Source organism: Cricetulus griseus, chromosome 10, assembly GCF_003668045.3.
Source record: "Cricetulus griseus strain 17A/GY chromosome 10, alternate assembly CriGri-PICRH-1.0, whole genome shotgun sequence".
NCBI classification, from domain to species: domain Eukaryota; kingdom Metazoa; phylum Chordata; class Mammalia; order Rodentia; family Cricetidae; genus Cricetulus; species Cricetulus griseus.
The window spans coordinates 21,631,907-21,646,145 of NC_048603.1; the positions used below are offsets into that span (position 1 = coordinate 21,631,907).

General features: G+C 50.2%; 1 protein-coding gene across 1 annotated transcript in view; it reads left to right on the forward strand.

The window, feature by feature from the left end:
* The first annotated feature begins 9,825 nt into the window (after nt 1-9,825).
* Ndrg1 (N-myc downstream regulated 1) overlaps nt 9,826-14,239 on the forward strand; it is a 40,824-nt gene continuing 36,410 nt past the window's right edge. Inside the window, exon 1 of the mRNA XM_027431706.2 lies at nt 9,826-9,981. The gene's annotated coding sequence lies outside the window, so the exon portion shown is untranslated. The remainder of the gene's footprint in view (nt 9,982-14,239) is intronic.

Below are 14,239 nucleotides of genomic sequence, written 5' to 3' on the forward strand. Positions count from 1 at the left end.
GTGTGTGTGTGTGTGTTGTTACACACATGTAACAACAATTAGTAAAAAGGAGGAAATGGAAAATGATGTAATTATATTATAATCTCAAAAAATTTTAAAAAGCAGTAGCAAAACAAAATAAACAAAAATAAATAAAAGAACAAGGTCCTTTGGGGCCTGTGGCAACTGTTACAACCTGACAGCCACCTAGTTGTATCCATCACAGTGGTGACTGGCGACTTACTTTGTGCCTAGATGCAATTCTTTTTTGGTCTGTCCATTACAAAGACAAGAGAACTGAAGTTTAAAGACGTTAGATGGTATGCTCAAGGTATCCCAGGATTCAGTCCGCCTTCCTCTAGAGGCTTCAGGTGCTACAGCCAGCCTGGGAACCGATGACGTCATTGAGCAGGCAAGGGAAACACTGATTTGCTCTGGAAGTGAGGTGTTCCGGAGATGACAAGCCAAGCCTTCTGCCAGAAAAGGATCAAAGGGGGTGGCCCAAAGCCTGATTCATCCGGGTGACGTCACAAATTTGGACAGCAAGCCAGCCCTGCTTCCCAAACAGCCAGACTATCCCTGAGCACGCACACCTAGATTCTATTAATAAATAGCTGGAAGAAGCAGGCCAAGGTTACTCACCTGGTGACTAAGCCTGTATCATTCTTCAGAGTCCAGGCCCATGGCTGCCCAGGGGCGAGGGAGGAGGTTGGAGCAGCCTGAATTCTTGCAGGACCGGATTTAGTCATGAGACCTGGTACCTGGGTCCAGCTGTACTCTCTGTGGGTGTCAGGTTCCTCTGGTGGCAGAGACAGCACCTGCTTCAAGCATGTTCCCACCAACACGGCCTACGAGGACGTGCTCAGACTCACTTGCACATAGGAGTTGAGGATTTGGTGACAGGGTGTGAGTTTACAGATCATAAGACAAGGTTGGCAGGTAATTGGCAGAGTACCTGGATTCCAGTCCCAGCTTTCCATTGCTATCTGGGGATTTCTGAGCAAATGACTTTGTTTGTTTGTTTCGAGACTTGGTATTTCTATTCATTAACTGGGGATGATTTAAAAAAGAAAGAAAGAAAGAAAGAAAGAAAGAAAGAAAGAAAGAAAAAAAGGAAGGAAGGAAGGAAGAAAGAAAGAAAGAAAGAAAGAAAGAAAGAAAGAAAGAAAGAAAGAAAGAACACTTAACTTCTTAGATAGGTGTAAAGATTATGATGACATGCAAATGGCTTACAGCTTCCTTGCTACTATGTGTTATTAAGCTATCTTTACACCAGAGAACTTTGGATGGTCCAAGACCTGCACTGTCTGCTGCTCAGTTTTCCCATGTTAAGTAAGGGTGATGTTGCAACCCTTCCTCCGTGGTCAGGCAGCTTCCTGTGTGTGTTGAGTGTTTGGAGTCCCAGGAAGATTTTTAGGTATGGCGAAAGATTTTTAGGTATGGCGAGCCCATGCACCCTGTGTTTCTGACAGGCCTTCAGCTCAGGCCTTCTGAGATTCCATCATGGAGGGAACTCTTTTGAGGAAACTCAGGCTAAGAGTAGTTGCTGGCCAGGCGTTGGTGGCACACGCCTTTAATCCCAGCACTCAGGAGGCAGAGGCAGGCGGATCTCTGTTAGTTCAACGCCAGCCTGGTCTACAAGAGCTAGTTCCAGGACAGCCTCCAAAGCCACAGAGAAACCCTGTCTCGAAAAACCAATAAATAAATAAATAAATAAATAAATAAATAAATAAATAAATAAATATGCTGAGTATAGTAGGAAATTACCAATACGGAGTCAGGTAGAAATATAGCCAGCCCCTAAGAAGGCATGGCTACAGCTTCCCCTACAGCTGAGGGCATCTGTGGTTCCAGACAGCAGGTTCTAGAAATCAGCTGTGAGCCTTCTTGCAAGTCACCTACCTATCTTCTCTCAGCCTGTTCCCTTGAGTTTCAGGACTGGTATTCCTGCTCCACAGGGTGGATGGGAGAAGTCAGCTGCAAGAAACTCTAATGTCACATCCAGCTGCTACCAGATGTGACCCAAGCACTGGCTTATTCACAGCTAAGGCCGTAATTATTTCCCACTCTCACGATTTTCTCCTGGGCTGGCCCCTTGTTGGTTCTGAGAAGGGAGCAATGTGGCTTAGTTTCCACACCTCCTCCCTGGCAGAACCAGGGGCTGGATACCTTTGATACAGTCCGACTTCCTGTCTGGGAGCCCAGCAATGGCTTCAAAGTATGGACTCGGAAGAGGGATGAGATGAGGGCTTTGGTTCACATAGATAGGGCCAGCTCTTAAGATGGTGTGTCTTGGTAGCACGTTTTTTCATTTGTGATCCATGAGCGTCAACTGTCAATACATGAAGTAAATAACACCATTAACTTCTCCAGCACAGAAGACACTTAAGCACACGGTGTCAAAAGCAGAATTCTTGCTCTCCCCTTCCAAGCAAGCAGGCATCTCCGTGGAGACAGGGATGGAGCAGCCGGCAGGCCCAGTCCTCTGACTCTGATGGCTTTAGGAAGGCTGAGGGCAACAATGTTTCAAAAGTCTTACAGACACAGGGGACCCAGATTTCGCTTTTATGATTCTACCTGAAAAGGTTACTAGTTATTCTTTTAAAGTGTGTGTGGAGGTACACAGGGCTAGGCATGCCAGCACAGAAACAGAAACAGCCAAAGAAAGGTCTGATAGCAGGAGACACAGGAAATTAGCCGAGGGGTATCCACCAGATGGAAGGTCCCAAGGCCAGGAGAGTGTCTGAAGACATTATGGTAGTCACTTTGCTCTCCTGTGTCTCCCAGGAGCCTGCTGTACCTGAGGTTCCTCAGCTAAGTCTTTCATTACCCTACACACCCAAGTGTGATGCTTTTTGTTGTTGTTTTATCTATTTTATAGATATTAAAAAGGATTGTGTGGGTAGATTCATTAAAATATAAAAGTGCTCCTAATGTATAGTTATAGGGGTAAAAAAGGGAGTTACAAAAAAAAAATAAGCTATATACACTTTGGTTGAGGGTGTAGCTTAGTTGAGAGAGAGCTTTTCTATTGCATACAAAGCTCCGGGTTTGATCCCCAGCAATGCATAAACTGTGGTATAATCTCAGCACAGGGCAGGTACACTGAGAGAACCCAAAGTTCAAGGCCACCCAAATCTCCTCACAGTTAGATGTTTGTAGATGCTTGTCTGGAGAAGTGTGTGTGGATGGTGGTGGTGGTGGTGAAGAAAATCAAGATTTATTGAATGAAATTCTCTTACGAATTAATTAAAGTTAGGCGTTAGTGGCACACACCTTTAATCCCAGCACTCTGGAGGCAGAGGCTAGTGAATCTCTGTGAGTTCAAGATCAGCCTGGTCTTTAAGGGAAGTTCCAGGACAGCCTCCAAAACAATACAGAGAAACCCTGTCTCACCCCCCCCAAAAAATAATTAATTAAAATATTATACAAATATAGTAAGTTTACATATCAACACTCATGCGAAGCTATAGAAAAATTTCTAGAATGAGAAACTCAGAAATGCAATAAAGATTACTTTTACACAAGGGGTTGTTTTATGTTTTATTGTTTCTTATATTTTATATTTTTGTCATATTTTATATTTTGTTATATTTTATATCTTTCAGAGGTATGTATATGCATTTCTGTATCTATTTGTATCTGTGTGGACAGTTACATATGCTTATGTATGTAAGTATATAGCATTTGCTGATCATTGTACACAAAGCCTTTCCTTCTAAAACCTTGAAATGTGGTAAGATGATCTTACCCACTGTTTTTATAACACTTCCTGATTTATGGGCCGCTTTGGATTAAGGTAAACTCTGTTGACATTCTGTGTGCTAGAGGCAAAGTCACCGTGTGCCTGTTCAAATGTGAGCTTGGACCTGCAATAAAGTAGGGACAGTCATGTGTTGTAGGCAGATGGGGCCACTCCTCTCTTAGGCATGGCCCTGGTAGGACTTGGGAAGGCAGTGCTTGTTAGTCCCTGGTAAAGTGAGTGTCAGGATCCCTGTCCTGGGAAGACATTGAACTGGAGGCTCCTGACAATGGTGACTCTTAACAGTCAGTTCACACTTAGCCAGGCAAGGTGTACTGTAGGGATGGCTCAGTCCTTGAGGCCTTTTGCCTTGTAGGCATGAGGACCTGACTTAATCCCCAGAAATCATCTAAAACAAACAAACGAAGAAACAAAAAACTGAGTGTGGTGTCACGTGCTTAAAATCCTGGCCGGTTCTGGGGAAGTAGAGAGAGGCGGATCCCTGGTGCTTACTGGCCACATACTCAGGAACACACACAGAGAGACAGAAAGAAATAAAATAAAATAAAATGGAAAGAGCATGATGAGGAAAAGGGCAGTGGGGAGACACCAGATTCCACAGTTCTTTTTGTTTTGTTTTGTTTTTCAAGACAGGGTTTCTGTGTAGCTTTGGAGGCTGTCCTGGAACTAACTCTGTACACCAGAGTGGTCTTGAAATCACAGAGATCCACCTGCCTCTGCCTCCCGAGTGCTGGGATTAAAGGTGTGAGCCACCAACCCCAGGCCAGACTCCACAGTTCTAAGAAATCCCATAGGACGCCTTATTGTCCAAGATGCAATTTACTGCCAGGTCTAGCAAGGGGCAGGGCTACCTAATAATGTAACTCATCACAAGACATGTAGGCAGGTGACATTTGCCTTGTGATCAGGTTGGGGAGTTCCTTATATGGTTTGCTGTGAAAATCCTTTTGTGTTTCTTGGGCCAGGCCCCAGGTCAGAATGAGCCAGTAACCTCGCCTCTGGAGCCAGGTGAGATGTCAGTCAGGCTAGAGTCAAGTAGAGAACTATGCTCATTTGCTCGTGCGATGCAAAGAGCATCTCCATGGATACGGTAAAGCCAACCCTGGAGGCAAAGAACAGGCTAAAACTTGGGAAATGCCAAGGAGCCATGATGTCTTAGGAACCCGGATGACAGGGTAGCTTTAAGCCAATTGTAGGTATTGTGAGACTCAAGAGCACCTCTCTTTCCTTTCCTACCCCCTTCCATCTCTCTCTCTCTCCCCCCTCTCTCTCCTTCCTCTCTCCCTCTCTCCTTTCCTTTTTCCTTTTTCCATCCAGTCTTCTCCCCTCCCCTCCCCTCTCTCTTCTATGCTTCCCCACCTCCTCATTCTTTCCCTCCCTCCTCGCTTTTCCTGCCTTCCTTCTTCTATTCCTTTCCTCTTTCTCTCTTCCTTTTCTCCTCTTTCTTCTACCTTCAAGGTTCTCTTGTCCCTGTCCTTGTCTGAGTCACTGGAAGAAGATACCACCCCACACGTCTATTTTGTGTGGACTGTGGCTCTGTTCCGAGTTTCTTCCCTCTGGGTGGAGATCCCGGGGTAACATCCATGCCCATCTGTCACTTAAATAACAGGTCCTGCCTCATACACATTCCCTGGCTCTTGATTCCTATCAGGACTGCCACCCTGTCCCCTTATGGGGCAATGGGGCCACCTCCAGGAACCCAAGCTTTTGCCTCCCTATCTGCACACTTCTCTAATTTTATCTCTGCAAGTATGGTCCCCACCCCTCCCCCACCCATCTTCCACAAGCTGTTGCTCCACCCATATCCTTCCTCCAGGGAGGGGACACTTCTCTTGTCCCCTGCCCTGTCCACACCTGAAGTTAACAGTCCCCTACTTCCTGCTCCTCCTCCCTCCTTGAAGTGAGGCATAAAAGCATGACACTACAGCAGGTGAAAGGTGAGTGAATGGGAATGACCAGGAAGGAAAGGCCACAGCCAGTGTCCCAGTGATGGTGCTATACATTTCTTCTCTCCTCAGTTTCTCCTCAGCCACCAAGGTCTGTAACAACCTCATGGTTTCCTGAGCAGGCTGCTGCGTGGGCCTCCCAGGAATCTTCTCTGCCCGCTTTCCAAATCCATGTTAACCATATGCTGAGTTGAATAGTAACCTCCAAAACTATGTTTTCCCAGACACTGCAAACAGCACTGCATTGGGAAACAGTTGGTGTTGTTTGGTTTCATTTTCTGATGATTAGTTAAAATGAGATTGCATTAGTCAGGGTTCTCTAGAGGGGCAGGACGGATTGAATAAGCTTTATGAAATGGCTGTCTGCATGCTGCAGAGGCTGGGAACCTAGTAGGTGCTCAGTCTACACATCTGGATACCCCGGCAGTCCTAATCTGCTGGTGAAGATACACAGGACCCCTGCAGAGCTCTTCAGTCTACACCAGGAGGCCTGAGAAGCTGGCTTCTCTTCTCGTGTCAGTGAGAAGTGACAGAAACAGAAACAGTGGGACAGACTCACGGGCCAACAAGAAGCAAGTAAGACCCAGGGAGTGTCTTCTTCTGTCACATAATTCTTGGAAAAACATCACAGATGGACTCAGGGGCTGTCTCATTGCTGATTCCTGACCCAACCTAGTAAACAATCAAAACTGAGCATCATAGTCAAAGCCAGCAAGCTGGCTCGGCAGGTTGAGGCAGATGTCATTCGGCGATGCAAGCTTGACAACCTGAGTTTAGTCTCCAGAACCTATAAAAAGATGGAAGGAGAGAACTGACAGAGAACTGACAGAGTTGTCCTCTGTGGCCCAAGAGATCCATGTCAGGCAGTGGCATCTTGTAACTCCAGCTCTATGGAACCTGACACTTTTTCTAGCCCCTCAAGCAGTTGTAAACATGAGACACATCTCTCTCTCTCTCTCTCTCTCTCTCTCTCTCTCTCACACACACACACACACACAGAACCACACATAACAATCATGGAGGTCATTCTGGAAGAACGCTGAAGGAAAGTCACAGAGAAAGGCAACTGATAATGTGTCTACAAGCCAATGGGCATCAAGGATCATCAGTAACCCCAGACCCCAGACAAGGCTTCCCAAGAAGTAGGCCCCATTTTGTGCTTTGCCACTGGCTTCTGTTCCCTGGGACTGAGGGAGAATAGACCTCTCGCCTTCATTTTCCACAGCTTGTGAGACTTGGTTACGGCTATTTTAGCAAGCTTATCAAAGTCAGGAGACACTACCTTCCTGGGTACGTATTCTGTGCCTGGAGCGCAGCCTCCATTTTGCCAAGTTTGCAGCCAGTTTCCTTTCATAGGTTCCTCAGTGGCTCACAGCTGTTTGTCACAGAGAACAGGGTCATTTCCATAGAACCCAAGATAGAAAGGTAGGTGTACAAGGCACCACAGATCTCCACATTCCTCATCAGGAGACCAGCTAGCCCTGGGGTCTCTCCCAACCCCAGCACTCAACAGACTACAAGGAAGAAGGCCAGAAATAGATGAGTCTTGTAGTTGTTTAGAAATCGAAGGTGTTGCCAAATAGAAATTTCCAGTGCACATTAGTCTAGAAAATCTAATCTCACCCTGAGCGGGGGTTGGCAGCCTGTGTGTATTTGCTAAGCAAATCCAATTCTATTGCTGACCAGTGAGAAAGAGGACTCATTCCAACAGCTCAGTGCAGTGACAGTCACATTCAGCTCAACAGACTCTGCTGCCTCAGCTGGCCTGGGCTGTGGAGGTGGCTGTCAGAGCCCTGGTGGGCGACCTCTGTTGAGAGCAGGCATCTCTGTCTTGGGTGTGCATTCTACTGTCTTAGGGCAGTCTCTCACCCAGACATAGGTGTTGTAGCCACACAAATTTGCTTCACCCAATACTCAACCATCAATCAGTTGTATCAGGAAGGGAAATGTGACTGTTTTGGTTTACCTCAACTTACAGTGTGTGGAGTTTCAAATGGATCTCACTCAGAACTTTTCCAAGGTGATTTGCATGTGGGGTTAGAAAGCCACTACTATGAAAATTCCACACCAAGGTCTTCCTCCTCTCTCTGCCCTTCTGTCTTCCACTCTCTTGACCCTATTTCCTTTCCGGTATTGTTTTGAGACTAAGTTTTCCTACATAGCCCATGCAGGTCTTGGCAGTCCCCCTGCTGTAGCAGTAGCCTCCTGAGAACTGGAATTACCGGTGGAGCCACCAGGGCCCAGCTCGTCCAGCCGAGAGTTCAGGGCTACAGGTCACCTAAACAGTTTTGCTTCCTTAACACAGACCCAAGCCCCACAGGCAACATACTCCAGGCTTCAGCCACAGGTCTGGCTTGGTCTACATGCTTTGTCCCAGAGGAAGACTTCCTCAAAAGGGCAGGAGATGGCTTCTACGGGTCAAGTGCCCTCTTCCAGCTCACACTGAGGCTACATTTCCCATTGTTGGGAAAGTTGGCAACTCTGCCAGCATTTCAAATTGGACACTCTTTGACAGGGAGCAAACCGCAGGTACTCAATAAATGTTTGTCAAACGACAAAACAGGGAAGATTTGGGGAAATGGTTATTAGTGGGGTAATAGACTGCTTAGTTCATCTGAAGGTTTGTCAACCAACAGGATGGCTCCCAAGGATGCCAGCGTTCACGCTCACGGCCCCAGGGTCCAGGCAGTTCTTTGCACATAGTAGGTGCTTAGTACAGCTACATACTGAATAAGCTCAGATAAGTCATCTTCTACGGATGTGCTGGGAAACTGAAATCTTTGGGCTTGATTTGGCTCTACTCTGAAAACAAAGAGTTTTCCTTTTTTAGATCTTTTCCAGTGCCTTAGATCAGGCCAAGCTCACAAAGCAGCTTCCTAGACACTCATAGACCAACAGAATGAGGGCCAGGGTATCTAGAGCACACTGGAAAGCAAAGAGGAGCCTTGAGGTCATGGTTTCCTAGGAGGGGGAAGGGAAGGAGGTCCCTTGAGACTGAGAGGCTGAACAGGTGGCTTTGAGACGATAACTGGACTGGGCCTAGATGTACTGGGTGCTGAGGTTCTCAACGTGGCTTCATATCACAGCCAACCTGGATAGTAATTATTTATTTAGTGGGGTGGGGAAGGTGGGGTCTGAGGAAAACTTATGATAGTGGGTTCTCTCCTTTTACTTTTGTGTTTCTGGGCACGGAATTTAGGTTCTCAGGCTCGGCAGGCAAGTGTCTTTACATCTGAGCCATCATGCTGCACCCTTTGGGGAGCCCTTTAAAAAGCCCCAGTGTTGGCGCACACTCCCCAAGATTCTGTCTAAGCTGCTCTGAGGTGTAGCCAGGGATGTCCACCTGCTTAACAGAGGCCTCCCTGGAGTCTCAGGGGGAGGCTAGGGCGGAGAACTGGGTAACAGGCAAGCAGACCAAGGTTTTAGAATGGCACCTACAGCAGGGTCGGCCACGGTTGGAAAGGTTGGAACTCTGTGCAAGTTCTGGGGACCCCAACGCAGCCTGTAGAATCCTCACTGCTGAGCAGGCAGGTTAGAGCAGCAGGGAGACCATAGCGCAGAACTGTAAAGTGCAGGAAGGGAGTTGTGGGGCGTCAGGATCCGAGAGAATGAAGGAAGCTGAGGCTACGTGGGAAGGAACCTGGAGAGAAACTCTGCCTGCAGTCTTGGCTGTAAATGGGGCTCCGGAGTGACTACGTGGAGACCCGGAGGAAGTGGGGGTGCCGCCCAGAAGGGCGTGGCGCCAACAAACGCTTTGGAAACTCCAGGAAGGCGACGGGGGGCCACGCGGCCGAGCAGAGACACAAGGCAGTCGGCATGCACACGCACGAGCGCGCACGGGAACACACACACACACACACACAACCAATCACTCGGAGCACACACGTCCGCTGCGCACGCCGCGGCCCCGAGAGGGGATCGCAGGGAGGAGCCGCAGCCGGGGCCTGGCAGTCCCTCCCGCCGCGCCCCTGCAAAGAAGGCTTGCGCAACAGGCGGCGGCTCCAGCCCGCCCAGCCCAGCCCAGCCCAGGGAGGGTGCAGCGCGAGGGGAGCGGGGGAAAGGGGTGTGTCCCCCGCTGGGCTGGGAGCTGAGGGTCGGGGAGGGGCGAGGCCCTGGGGGCGGGGCCCCGGCGCCTATAAAATCGCCCTACGCCGGGACATAAACAAACCTTGCCAGGCCACCCTCTCGCGGCTGGTTGCTCACCCATCCTCGCCTCTCTCCTCACCTCCCGCTGGGCTCTGCGCAGCCAGTCTTGTTGGCTTTTTTTTTTTTCTTTTCGTGATCGCTCATTAGGTAAGCCCCCCCTTCCGGGCCCCTTCTTCCCCGGGGCGCGACAAGGACCCTTAAGAAGCTTGTCTTCGGACTCCCCGTCCGCCTTTGTGGCCCTTGCGCGAGGACCTGGTGGCGCTGGCGTGGGGAGAGGGGCGTGGGGGGGGGGCGGCTCTGGCATCACTGGAGAGGATTTCGATTACTGTAAGGGAGAAAAAGACATGTCTAGGCTCGCTGTCTTTCTAGTTGGGGAAGGGGGGCTTGAAGTTGAGACGGAGAGCCTCGGAACACCTGGGGTTCTCTTTCCTGGCGCCCCCATGCCTCCCCGACTCACAGCTGACTGTCCAGTGGCCTCATGGGGACACCATGTGTGTGCTCGCGAGTGCGAATGGGGTGTGGGTAGGTGTTGGGGTGACCATGGAGTGAGCGACTGTACAGCCTGTACCCGCGTGGTGAGCAGGGGTGAGCAGGGTTGCAGGGGATCCTGCAGAAAAGGGGGCCAGGGTGTGTACGTCGTCTGCTTTGGAGCCTGGTCCTGAACCAGTGTGATCTGCGCCCAGGTTCCCATTGGGTCGCAGGGCCGGGTGCTTCCCGAGCTGTGCGTGTGAGGGAACATGTGTGTGTGTGTGTGTGTGTGTGTTCGTGCCGGGAGGAGAGTCCGGGGTGTGTCCCGGCGCGTGCTGCACGCGTCAAAGCGAGTGTCGGCGGCGAGCGCAGCACGGGCTGGGCGCGGCCCTCTAGGTAGTGCCGGGGTCCGCGCGGTGGCTGCGCGGGAGAGGTGGCTTGTGCCGCCCAGGGTCGCTCGGGCACCTGGCAGCCCCCCGAGTTGGCTGGAGCTCCGAGTGTCGTCATCTTGGCCTCCGCCTACACACCCCGTCCCCTTTCTTTCTCCCAGGCGGTCCTCCCTGCCGCTCTAGCCGGGAGAGCAGCTGGAACTGCTCGCCCGTTCCCGGGAGACCCGTCGCGGTCTCTGATTCATCCTGTCCGGGGGATTCGGGAGGGGCGTGCGGAATGCTGCGGACTCGGGGAGAAACACGCTGTCACCGCCGCCTCTGTCAGATTAGTAGCTGAAGCTGGGGTTTGTGGATCGCTTCCTTACTCTGCCACCTTCCGTCTTCCCTGCCTGTCGCCCCTGCTGGCAGTCGTCAGGGATCCCCAGAGCAACACCCCTCGGGCTTGAATGTGGGAGAGCGGCAGGTGGGGGAGGGAAATCCAGTGGTCCGTGTCCTAGAACCGCCTTCAGCTCTTCCCACAGGTTTCCTGGGCAGGCCAGCCTATTTGAGTCCTTTAAGCTCCCGTGGACGATGGGGATTTCAGGTCGCCAAAGCACCGACCTCATGTTCTCCTACATTACCTACCCCAAGTGCACCGAGTTTGAAGGCAAATCTTCCGGGTTGCTTCTTCCTGTTAGAAATCCTAGCATTTTGCTTGTTTCACGTGTGTGGATGAAGAGAAAGCCAGGTGCGGAAGAAGACCTGAGAGCCTGTCTTAAAAAAAAAAAAAAAAAGGTTGGGGGTGGACTTGCCAACTTCTGGGGCAGTGTCAGGGAAGGGACAGGCCACTATTGGTGTGTGTGGGGTGGCTCAGCCAGCTCCAGGCCAAGATGGTATCACGTGGGGGTAAGAAAGGTGAGAGGGAGGCTTTTTCAGGAAGGGCTAGAAAAGCTCCAAGGGGTGGAGCTCTGGTTGATGTCGGAGCTAGTCCCACCTGTGCCTTCTTGGCTTGATGGGACTTGGTCTCCCAGTGACCAGTATTAGGTACCTGGGTAAGGAGGATTTTGCCTGCCGCACCCCAGACAGCAGCCTGGCTCATATCATAGGAAGAGCTCACACATACTTGAAGAATGATTGGGACAGCCCTGCCTTCTGCTTTCTGCCCTGACCCACTTTGGGTCCCAGGTAGGCATCCGATATGTCCTATGACTGGAGGTATTGCTTGGTTCCTGAATCCATTGTAGGGTCTCCTGCCCTGGCAAGCTTTCCCCTGGTGATGGCAAATCAGAGACTGCTAACCACTGGTTGGGCTATATGAGAAGGAAGTCGAAGCTTATGACACTATCCTGTCCCATCTCTTGCCACTTTAGAGATGACAACACATCACAGACAGAGAGAGGTCAGTGTTGATGGCAGGGACAGTCAGAACTCCATCCAGGGTTCTCTTGGTTGGCACTGAACGTGATTTTTTTTCTCTGTGCTACAGAATGTGAATAGGAATTTGTCTTTTTTTTTTTTCCTCCCTCAAGTTTCAGGTGAGGCCACCTGGAGGGAAAGGCAGAGGAGCATAAGTGGTTTTCGTTGTTGTTTCTTTAAAAGTTTTTTTTTTCTTTCTTTTTTTTTTTTTTTAAATCAACCAGGTGCTGAGGTTGAAGCAAAGTCAGTTTAGTGAGAAACAGACAAAGGGTCACAGTCCTTTCACCTGGTGGCTGCTCTCTCCCCCACCAACAGTGATGGGGCCCCTGGGTGCATTGACCCCTGGGGGTCTGAGCTAGTCCCAGCATGGGACAGCTGCAGGGCTTCCCTTAAGGCATATCTCCAGAGGCTCCATCTGAGGTGTGCCTCCTAGGTTCTGTGGCGTCTGAGGGTCTAGCCAGAGCGGAGAGAATACTGACTAGGAAGGAAGTTTGGGATGGGATGGACAGAGCATCCTGGTGTCCTTTTAGTGCTTTCAGTCTCCACAGAGACACTACCTGGATTGTATATCTCTGTCTATTGGATGAGGAAACCAGAGGCTAAAAGTAGGAGAACCAGACTGAGCCCTTCGAGTCAGCCTTCAAAACCTTTGTGTTGTAGCCTAACGATACACCCAGGTGCCTGGAGAAAGAAAGGCAGAATGAACATGCAGGACTTTGCCTCAGAGTTCCCCTTCTGTCAAGGGAGAGAAACACGAACAGCCTCATCAGGATGTGGAGAACTTGGTTAGGCTAATCCGTGTGAAGTGAGGCTAGTGGTCAGCTGTGTGGGGGGGTAGCCACTATGTGTAAGTTTCCCATATAACAGGACCCTAGAGAGCCACCCCCTTGACAGTTGGTCTGGAGCATCATTGGTGATGTCCCTAGCCAGGTCTGTGGATATCCCCAGTGCTCCCAGACTTTGTCTTTTTGAGATTCTTCAAAAAGCTAAACAATAGGATTAAACTGAAGGCAGGCACTGGGGGATTCTTGCTTCAGGAGGCTGGCGGGCAGCAGAGGGGAGGAGGGCATAGCCACACCAAGCTTGGCCCCCTGGGTCTAGAAATTCGTAGTTGCTCAATACATAGCACTTGCCTCCCTAGATGGCCTTGTGGTCTAGCATATTGGCTCATACAGTTAATTGAGCTGGAGACAGTCTTAATTCCCAGGTTAGAAAACAGGCTGGGCTGCTGGGTGGTGGTGGCACTCACCTTTAATCCCAGCACTTGGGAGGCAGAGGCAGGAGGATCTCTGTGCATTTGAGATCAGCTTGGTCTACAGAGCGAGTTCCATGACAGCCTCCATAGCCACAGAGAAACCCTGTCTCCGAAAACCACCCCCCCCTCCCAAAAAAAAGCTGGGCACTTGTTTAGAATCTGGGGTGGATCTGGGTCAAATAGATTTACCCCTAACCAATCCCCAAACCCCATCCTTGTCCCTTCAGGCCACATAGAGTCTCTGGGGCCCAGCTTTGGGACTCACATCTGAATCTAGGCTAGCCCTTCTCACTTTCTCTCCTGGGAGATGGAGCTGCTCAACTTGGCCTCCAGTTGTTTAATCAGAAGGAGATTTGCAGAGATGCAGAATGGGGGCAATTGGTCCAACAGGAGGTAGACTTAGAGGTGGAGGGCCACGTTTGTGTGTGGACAATGGCATGGAACTTTATGTGCTATGGTGGGTGCTATGGAGGAGAGCTCAAGCCCTCAGGGAGAATATGAGGAAGTCTGTCTTGGCACCTCAGAATAAGAACGCGCTTACAGCCCCTTTGAACCAAGAGTCTCGGCTTTCCCATAGATTTAGTAGACCTGTGTTCCCGCTGCCTAACCCTGGTTTCTTTCCAGGACTGTCAGTCCAGCCAGCCCTTCCCTACCCAAGGATGTAACACTGGCTCTATGATGTCAATAAACTGTCTTAGCCTCGCCAGCACAGCTTACACCCATCCCACAGATTCACAGAATAGTCCTCTAGTGTGACCCACGTCCTTCCAGTTGCTGGCTTATATCTCAGACAGCCGTCTGCCAAACCTCTAATTGCCAGAACTCCAGCGCCAAGACACCACTGAGCACTTTGGGAGGATGGGGCAGGCAGGTTCCAGGCACTCCCTCTTTCTGCTGC